Raw genomic sequence first — 10,612 nt, 5'->3', positions numbered from 1 at the left:
GGAGAATCTGCATTATTGTGGGAGATTAAGACGAGATCTCTCCCTTCAAGACTGAGCCCTTGTCAGGAAGGAGGAAAACTCTCTTCTATCCTTCTAGGTTCTTCTTGCTGCTCTAAGTATTAAGTCGACATGAGACAGATAAACAGGAGAAAATCAAATTTAACTTTGTATGGGAATCCACACACAAAAGAGGGTCAAAGGCCCCACATACACAAGAGGTTCAGAGACAGAAAGGTAAAATGAGGTATATACACCATCATGAGCTAAGGAATGGGGCAGGGGTCTGGGTCTTCCAAGGACAGGAGGGTCATTCACAGGACATTAAGGAGAGCAGATGCTTGATAATTAGATGTTTGTTCTGCCATGTAGATGGGGCCCCTAAGATAAATTTTATCTCTGGTAATTACCTTTTCTAGGCAAAATCCCCAATTTAAATTCTTCTAGGTAGTTAAGAGAGCGGCAGTGAGTTTCTCCTGGACCCGCAGGGTCTCGATTGCATTTAGTTCAAAATGAGCCTCATGCAAAAGTAGCCCATTTGGGGGAGGCTGGTTCTGAACCCCTACAGATCCAATTTTTATATTTTCTACTGTGGTCCTAGGAAATTCATAATTTTTAAAGAGTGTTTCCCTTTTCTTCACTTTGTCTCCCTCATGAAATCCTTCTAGCTAAAACAGGATGGAAATAATTAATGGAAGAAAATAAGACATTGATTAAAATGGATATTTGTTTTTATTATTTATTTTGGATTACTTCCTCACTTCCATTTTAAATTGCAGTATATGATCTTAGAATTTGAGCTGTGACAACTAATTTTCTTCATTACACTGATCTCTCACCTTTTCATAACTGGTTTGCTTAGCTCTTAGAATTTTCATTACTTTATTTCTTCATGTGTAATAAAGCCATACTAGCTTGGAATATTTCAGGAAGTAGAGGGAATTCCAGTTTAAATTAGCTTAAAATCTTAGATACAGTATTTTTGAAGGAATGTTATATTATCATTTGTGTGTGTGTGTGTTTATATTTATTTATTTATTTATTTACATATATATATATAAAACTTAAATCATGTGTTACCTAGCATGCTCCTTAAGGAATTTGCAATTACCTGAGCCTTGGTTTTGCATGTAAATGGATACTTCTAAGTGCTTGAGCCTACTTTGAAAGATTCCTTAATAGTTTAACCAATAATCCTTAAAGTCTAGGTTGTACTCATATTTAGTAAACATTTTTTTTTCTCATAGCTAGGATGAAAGTACATTTAGCTCAGCTCTATGAGGTATTACATTATTAATAAGTAGAGTGGCACTACTAGGACTTTTTTTCTAGAGAATCTACAGTGCTCTCCATTTACACGTGCATTTACATGACTATTACATCTACTACACACAGTGATGTGTATGTGCACATGTATTACAATCCCTGAGCACACCACACATTTGTGGACAAATTGAGGAAATGATCTTTGCGTATAAACTAGACTAAGTTTTCTGAGGGCAGGAATCGTGTCCCTTGGCATTCTTCTTCCAAAGTAAACATATCTGCCAAAGACTTTGTTCTGGTACCCACCTCAGTTGGGGGCATCCTTTATGAGGAGCAGCTCCAATTCCTTTCTGCCTTTCTGTTTGGGTGCTAATGAATGGGAGGGGGGAGTATGTGTCGGGGGAAGGCTGCGAGGTTGAGCTGTGCACTGTCTACATACTTGTGAGTGGGAGTGTGATTCCTTGCCCGTTCCTGATTCTCTTGCCTGCCACATCATAATCACAGTAGTTAATAGCACAGGCCCTGAATTTGAACCTTGGCACTCTCATTTTCCAGCTGTGGAATCTACTTTGAACAGTTCTAATTAATCTCTCTAAGCTTCAGTTCCCTGATCTAGAAAATGGGGGTCATAAACATCCTCACCAGGTACGTGCACTCTAGGAGGGATTTTTTTTTTTAGATTTTTTTTTTTTTAATGTGGACCATTTTTAAAGTCTTTATTGAATTTGTTACAATATTGCTTCTGCTTTATGGTTTGGTTTTTTGGCCTCGAGGCACATGGGATCTTAGCTCCCTGACCAGGAATTGAACCTGCACCCCCCGCACTGGAAGGTGAAGTCTTAACCACTGGACCGCCAGGGAAGTCCCCAAGAGGGATTTTTTTTTTTTTTCCTAAGAGGGATTTTTGATAGTGGCAAATACTATGCCACTTTATATAAGGGACTTGAGTATCCACAAATTTTGGTATCCATGGGGGTCTTGGAACCAATACCCCGTGGATATGGATAGACTACGGTTTGGGGGGATTTTTGTTTTAATTTTGAAACAGCAGCTTTATTTTTTACAAGTTAATTAAAATGTAAATGTTTCAATAAACTAAGATTTTTCAACAATCAGATGATAGAGGTATCATAGATATCGAAGGATGAAAAGTAAAATGTACAGCCAGACCACATTGTGACTAGGGCTATTAAATCAGCGTCTGAAACCACTGCCCGCATGGTTCATGACGGTGCAGGGTCAAGTTCTCAAAAAGAATGTCATTAGCTTACCTCAGTCTGAGAACTGATTCCCCTTCTGCCGTATGCTGCTATTCCAATCAGAGTCACAAGACACAAAGGCACAAACTGTGGGTGAAGTCACGTGAGTATAGGAGGCAATGATTGACATCTCTAGTACAGGAGCCATCCATTTCTAAACTCTATGAGGGTCAAGAACAGTATCTATTTGTTAAATGTTGAACATTAGTAAAAAAAAATGACCATAAAAAAAGATTGAATCGGTGATAGATTAAACCTTGAGAACGGTGAAATCATCCAGGGAGAATGTAGATGGAGAAGGGCCAAGGACAGGCGACTAGGGAACCTTGACATCCATGAGAGGACAGAGGGAACAAGAAGAGGAACAAAAGAATTACCAAGAATCCAGAGCTATGTGATATTTCATATGAGAGTGTTTAAAGAAGATGAAAAAATCCTTAAAAAAGCAGCTACAGGTAAAAGGACGAAAGCAGTTACATGTAAAAGGACGAAATTAGAACATTTTCTAATACCATATAAAAAAAAACTCAAAATGGATTAAATATCTAAATGTAAGACTGGAAACCATAAAATTCCTAGAAGAAAACATAGGCTGAACACTCTTTCAGTAGCAATATTTTTTTGGATCTGTCTCCTAAGGCAAAGGAAACAAAAGCAAAAATAAACAAATGGGGCTTAATTAAACTTAAAAGCTTTTGCACAGCCAAGGAAACGATCAACAAAACAGAAAGACAGCCTACTGAATGGGAGAAAATATTTGCAAGTGATATGACCAATAAGGCATTAATATCCAAAATATATAAACAGCTCATACAACTCAACATCAAAAAAACAAACAACCCAATTAAAAATTGGGCAGAAGACCTGAATAGACATTTTTTCCAAAGAAGACATAAAGATGGCCAACTGGCACATGAAAAGATGCTCAACACTGTTAACCATCAGGGAACTGAAAATTAAAACCACAATGAGATATCACCTCACACCTGTCAGAATGGGTATCACCAAAAAGATCACAAATAACAAATGTTGGCAAGGACATGGATAAAAGGGAACCCTTGTGCACTGTTGGTGGGAATGTAAATTGGTGCAGTCACTGTGAAAAAGAGTATGGAGGTTTCTCTCAAAAAACTAAAAATAGGGACTTCCCTGGTGGCACAGTGGTTAAGAATCTGCCTGCCAATGCAGGGGACACGGGTTCGAGCCCTGGTCTGGGAAGATCCCACATGCCACGGAGCAACTAAGCCCATGCGCCACAACTACTGAGGCCACGTGCTGCAACTACTGAGGCCCATGCACCTAGAGCCCGTGCTCCACAAGAGAAGCCACCGCAATGAGAAGCCCGCGTACCGCAAGGAAGACTAGCCCCCACTCACCGCAACTAAAGAAAGCCTGCATGCAGCAATGAAAACCCAAAGCAGCCAAAAAAAAAACAACTAAAAATAGAACTACCATATGACACAGCAATTCCAATCCTGGGTATATATCTGAAAAAAAAAGGAAAACACTAATTCAAAAAGGTACATGCACCCCAATGTTCACAGCAGCATTATTTACAATAGTCAAGATATGGAAGCAACCCATGTGCCCATCAACGGATGAATACACACACACACAATGGAATACTATTAAGCCCAAAAAAAGAACAAAAAAAAGAATGAAAATTTTGCCATTTGCAGCAACATGGATGGACTTGGAGGGTATTATGCTAAGTGAAATAAGTCAGACAGAGAAGAACAAATGCTGTATGACATCACTTATATGTGGAATCTAAAAAATACAACAAACTAGTGGATATAACAAAAAAGAAACAGATTCGCAGGTATAGAAAACAAACTATTGGGGCTTCCCTGGTGGCGCAGTGGTTGAGAGTCCGCCTGCCAATGCAGGGGACACGGGTTCGTGCCCGGTCCGGGAAGATCCCACATGCCGCGGAGCGGCTGGGCCCGTGAGCCATGGCCGCTGAGCCTGCGTGTCCGGAGCCTGTGCTCCGCAACAGGAGAGGCCACAACAGTGAGAGGCCTGCGTACCGCAAAAAAAAAAAAAAGAAAACAAACTAGTGGTTACCAGTGTGGAGAGGGAAGCAAGATAGGGGTAAGAGATTAAGAAGTACAAACTACTACATATAAAAGAAGCTACAAGGATATGTTGTACAGCACAGAGAATATAGCCAATATTCTATAATAACTGTAAATGGAGTATAACTTTTAAAAAATTTGTATCACGTTATAAGACTGAAACTAATATAATATCAACTATATCTCAGTAATAAATAAATAAATAAATAAAAGAAGGTCTGAAAGACATCCAATGGATTTCTCAGTGTGGTGGGGTCAGAGGTCAAACTACAATGAGTGTACAAGGAATGTGGAATAAGATAGAGACACAAGTGTTCATCATATTATTCTACCAAGAAGTCTGAACACGGAAGGAGAGAAATTAAAGGAAAATTAGAAGGGAACAGGGAACACAGCCTCAGTGGAGGATTTTAAAATTTTGTACGGGATAAAAGTCTTGAGCGTATTTGTCAGCTGAGGAGAAGAAGCCAACAGAGAGGGTGAGTTGAAGATGCAGGAGGAAGATGATGAATGAAACAAGTATCTGTGAGAGGTCTGAGGAAACAGTGTCGAGAGTGTAGGTGGAGGCCTCGATTTTTAAAAAAATAAATTAACACAGTCATTAATACAGTTTTTATTTCTAGTCTTCTCTTCCTTTTTTCTTTTTTTTTTTTAGAGTTTAACTCAACTTTGAAATGCGTAATGCATTCACATGATTAAATGCTTTAAAAGATCCAAAAACCTCTTCCCACCACCACCACCCTAGCGACAGCTTCTTAGTTCTTTCCATTAACAACCAAATTCATGAGTGTCTTTTTTTTTTTATGAATTTATTTATTTATTTATTTATTTATGGCTGCATTGGGGTTTTTTTTCAACATATTTATTGGAGTATAATTGCTTTACAATGTTGTGTTAGTTTCTGCTATATAACAAAGTGAATCAACTATACGTATACATATACCCCCATATCTCCTCCCTCTTGCGTCTCCCTCCCACCCTCCCTATCCCACCCCTCTAGGTGGTCACAAAGCACCGAGCTGATCTCCCTGTGCTGTGCGGCTGCTTCACACTAGCTATCTATTTTACATTTGGTAGTATATATATGTCCATGCCACTCTCTCACTTCATCCCAGCTTACCCTTCGTTGATGCATGCAGGCTTTCTCTAGTTGTGGTGACTGGGGGCTACTCTTCACTGCGGTGCGCGGGCTTCTCATTGCGGTGGCTTCTCTTGTTGGAGAGCACGGGCTGTAGGCACACGGGCTTCAGCAGTTGTGGCTCTCGGGCTCTAGAGCGCAGGCTCAGTAGCTGTGGCGCACGGGCTTAGTTGCTCCGTGGCATGTGGGATCTTCCCTGACCAGGGATGGAACCTGTGTCCCCTGTGTTGGCAGGCGGATTCTTAACCACTGTGCCACCTGGGAAGTTCCTCATGAGCTTCTTGTGTGTCCTTCCAGAGATACTTTATGTATATACGAGCAATACGAGCAAAAAAAAATACATACATTCTCCTTTTTTTACACAAATGGGGGCATTCAATACACATCATTCTTATTTTTGTTTTTTAAACCTAACAATATATTTGGGAAATATTTCTATAATAAGCATATAAAGTGTTTCCTCCTTTTTCGAACTGCATTTTATTCCAGTCTCCTATTGATGGGAGATGTACTGCTAGCAATTGTAAACATTGAAGAAATGATTTGTTTTTGTACACTGAACTGTGAGACATCTGCAGAATAAATTCTTAGAACTGGAATAATTGGTTCAAAAGGTATGTACACAGAAAATTTCAATCTATATCATGAGAAGCAGAATAGCATTGCAGTTAAGGGCTAAGAGCTCTAGATTGCTTTAATTCCAGCTTCATTGCTGACTAGTTTTACAGCCTTGGGCAAGTCCTTGTGTCTGTTTCCTCATCTGTAAAATGGAGATGTTGATAATAATAGCACCTACCTTAATAAGGATTAAATAAAATAGTACATGTTATACATAGCAAATGCTCAATAAAGTTATTATTATTTTGCCAAATTGTTAGATTGATTAGAATGAGGAGTACCAATTCTTTAAGGTGGAGGGAAAGGAAGTGATAAAGTGGAAATTAAGAGAGATACAACTGAATGGTCTCAGAGTCCATTAAGGGTGTAATTCAATTATAGGAGTAATTGAAATGGAAGTAAGGGTGACAATCTTTGGATTTGAGGTGAAGGAACTGCAAGGCTTGGGATGTTGGATGATCATCCCCCAAGGACTATAACGTCATGCACGATGACGGCAAGAAGAGAGGAAAGTTGTAAGCTTCGTGCCCAAAATCTTAAAATGAATCTTCAATGAAAATGAGCAACATGAGGTCAGTAAGGAATTGCAATAACAGAGGTTAGAAACTGCAAAAGAGCGATTTTATTTAACTCTCTCTGCTTGCACACCTCATCACCTGTGCACTCGAGAAAGAAGATGTCTTGTGCTGAGTATTCTTTTCATGTGCCAAGTCTAGAGGAGCTTGTTGGAGTTCTGCGGAAGGGGCTAACGGATAACTTTGCTGATGTCCAGGTCTCTGTAGTTGATTGCCCTAATTTGACCAAGGAGCCATTTACCTTTCCCGTAAAAGGTATCTATGGGAAAACTAGAATTGCAGAAGTAGGAGGTGTGACTTACTTATTGCCTCTTATAAATAAAAAAAAAAAGTTTATGATCTAAATAAAATCACAAAAGAAATCCAGCTTCCTGGAGCTTTTGTTCTTGGAGCAGGAGCAGGCCCATTTCCGACTCTTGGATTCAATTCTGAGTTTATGCCAGTTGTTCAAACAGAAAGTGAACACAAACCTCCTGTAAATGGAAGTTACTTTGCTCATGTTAAATCTGCAGATGGAGGGTGCCTACTGGAGAAATACAGTGAGAAATATCATGATTTGGGGTTTGCATTACTGGCTAATCTTTTTGCCAGTGAAGGCCAACCTGGAAAGGTCATGGAGGTGAAATGCAAAAGAAGACCTGGAAAACTTAACTTTGTGACTTGTACGAGACAGACTCTTGAAAAACATTATGGAGGGGCTTCCCTGATGGTGCAGTGGTTGAGAGTCCACCTGCCGATGCAGGGGACACGGATTCGTGCCCCAGTCCGGGAGGATCCCACATGCCGCAGAGCAGCTGGGCCCATGAGCCATGGCCGCTGAGCCTGCGCGTCCGGGGCCTGTGCTCCGCAGCGGGAGAGGCCACAACAGTGAGAGGCCCACGTACCGAAAAAAAAAGAAAAAAAAAAAAAACATTACGGAGATAAGCCTGTAGGAATGGGAGGTACTTTCGTGATTCAGAAGGGAAAAGTGAAGACTCATATATTATGCCGGCAGAATTTTCTTCCTGCCCATTGAACTCTGATGAAGACGTGAATAAATGGTTACGTTTTTATGAGATGAAGGCTCCTTTGGTTTGCCTGCCAGTTTTTATCTCCAGAGACCCAGGGTTTGATTTGCGGTTGGAGCACACTCATTGTTTTAGTCATCATGGAGAAGGGGGACACTACCATTATGACACCACCCCAGATATAGTGGAATATCTTGGATACTTCTTACCTGCAGAGTTTCTCTATCGCATTGATCAACCAACAGAGACCCATTCATTTGGGCAAGATTAAATCAACTGATACTCGTTTGACTGATTAATTCATTAATTGATACTAATATAAAGCCTAATAGAAATGATCTCACTACTTAATAAGCCCTATTTTTTTTGGCCTTTGAAATGAAAGGTATGTCGACACTGTACTCTGTATTACTTCACAGATCTATCTGAAAGGGATTATTGGGAACAAAGACACGTGATGGAGATGTTCTTCATTCTTTTTATTCTAAAAAAATCAGTCTTATGTTTATAATTAAATATAAACAGGGTTAAGAATCAAGTGATGATTCCTACTAGCTAATGGCAATAATTTACATCTGTATATTCAGTTTTTCAAGTTAGTCTTACAACTGCTAAGTGGATGTTTCTGGGTATTAGAAAAATCAGTGCTGGAAATGTTGATAGTTGTTAAATCTTTCTACTGAATTTTTGAAATCCATTTTAGAAGTCAAAGTACACTTTTTTCATGGAATAAGGTGGTCAGAGGGAGCAACTTTACTCCTTCTGGTGATGTTGAACCATACTCCGAAGTTTGCAATTTGTCTTTAACAAATATTAGCAACCAGACGGTTAGCCATGATTCCTCCTTTGTTTGGACTGTCAATTGGAAGCAGTTTTTGCCTTGTTGGTTATTTGCGAGAAGTGAAAAGAAATAGCATCAAAATACAATCTCGAAGTGAGTATACTTCAATTTATAAATGAGGCTATTGCCAAATATGACTACTATCCTTCATGAAATGTAAAATTATACCTTTACCAATTGTAATGATTGAAATTTTCCTCAGTGTTTTTCTATAACAATCATGAGCCAAAAACAACTGTCAAATCTTGTAATGCCAACACTGATTTAGGAGCTTTTTAGTACTAAGCATATAATAAATTGTCAAGAAATATTTTTTGTCTTTGGATGTTAACTATAACATGTCCTGTGAGTATAAATTCCTAAATATTTTTTTTAATAAACACTAGTTTGTACCAAAAGAAATGAATAAAAATTTTACATTCATAAAAAAAAAAAAAGAAACTGCAAAGGAGCAAGAATTCAAAGGTGGAGGAGTGGTAGTCTGGAGGCTGTGGGGAATGAAGAGAATGTCGATTCCACTGCCTTACAAGGACATCAGGTGTCTTCATTCAAAAGGACAGCAGAGGTATCAACTCACACCTGTTAGAATGGCTGTTATCAAAAAGACAACAAATAACAAATGTTAGTGGAGAAAAGGAAACCCTTGTGAACTGTTAGTGGGAATGTAAACTGGTGCAGCCACTATGGAAAACAGTATGGAGGTTCCTCAAAAAATTAAATATAGAACTATCATATGCAATTTCACTCCTGGGAATTTATCTGAAGAAAACAAAAGCACTAATTAGAAAAGATATATGCACCCCTATGTTCATTGCAGCATTATTTACAATAGCCAAGATATGGAAGCAACCTAAGTGCCCATCAATAGATGAATGGACAAAGAAGATGTGGTATATATATACAAGGAATACTACTAAGCCATGAAAAAAATAATAAAATCTTGCCATTTGCAACAAAATGGATGGACCAAGTGGGTATTATGCCAAGGGAAGTAATCAGACAAAGACAAATACGGTACTACACCACTTATACATGTGCCTAAAAAATGAAACAAATGAACAAACATAACAAAACAGAAACAGTCATAGATACAGAGAACAAACAGGTGGTTGCCAGAGGGGAGGGAGATAGGAGGAGGAAAGAAATAGATGGGGGAGATTAAGAGGTATAAACTTCCAGTTGCAAAATACATGAGTCACAGGTATGAAATGTACAGTGGGGGGAATTTAGGCAATAATTATGTAATATCTTTGTATGGTGATAGGCTTACCATAATTAGACTTACCGTGGTGATCATTTTGAAAAGTCTAGAAATATCCAATCACTATATTGTGTAACAGGAACTAACATAGTGTTGTAGATCAATTATACTTCAAAACAAACAAACTCATAGAAAAAGAGATCAAATTTGAGGTCACCAGAGGAAAGGGTAGAAGGAGGGGGAATTAGATGAAGGTAGTTAAAAAGTACAAGTTCCAGTTATAAGATAAATAAATATTGGGTTGCAGACTTTCCTGGTGGCACGGTGGTTAAGAATCCACCTGACGCCAAGGAGAAACTAAGCCCGTGCGCCACTACTGAGTCTGCGCTCTAGAGCCTGCAAGCCACAACTACTGAGCCCTTGTGTCACAACTACTGAAGCCCGTGCGCTAGAGCCTGTGCTCCGCAACAAGAGAAGCCACCGCAATGAGAAGCCCGCGCACTGCATCGAAGAGTAGCCCCCACTTGCCGCAACTAGAGAAAGCCTGCGCACAGCAACGAAGACCCAATGCAGCCAAAAATAAATATAAATAAATAAATACATAAATAAATAAATATTGGGTTGGCCAAAAA

The 10,612-nt window shown here is 39.1% G+C and overlaps 1 pseudogene; it reads left to right on the top strand.

Annotated features, from left to right (window-relative positions):
* The first annotated feature begins 5,716 nt into the window (after positions 1-5,716).
* LOC125960974 (ester hydrolase C11orf54 homolog) lies at positions 5,717-8,676 on the top strand (annotated as a pseudogene).
* The last annotated feature ends 1,936 nt before the right edge of the window (positions 8,677-10,612 follow it).

Source organism: Orcinus orca, chromosome 14 (genome assembly GCF_937001465.1).
Source record: "Orcinus orca chromosome 14, mOrcOrc1.1, whole genome shotgun sequence".
Taxonomy (NCBI): Eukaryota; Metazoa; Chordata; class Mammalia; order Artiodactyla; family Delphinidae; genus Orcinus; species Orcinus orca.
The sequence above is the reverse complement of the archived record's forward strand: the minus strand, read 5'-3'. Positions and strand labels throughout refer to the sequence as shown.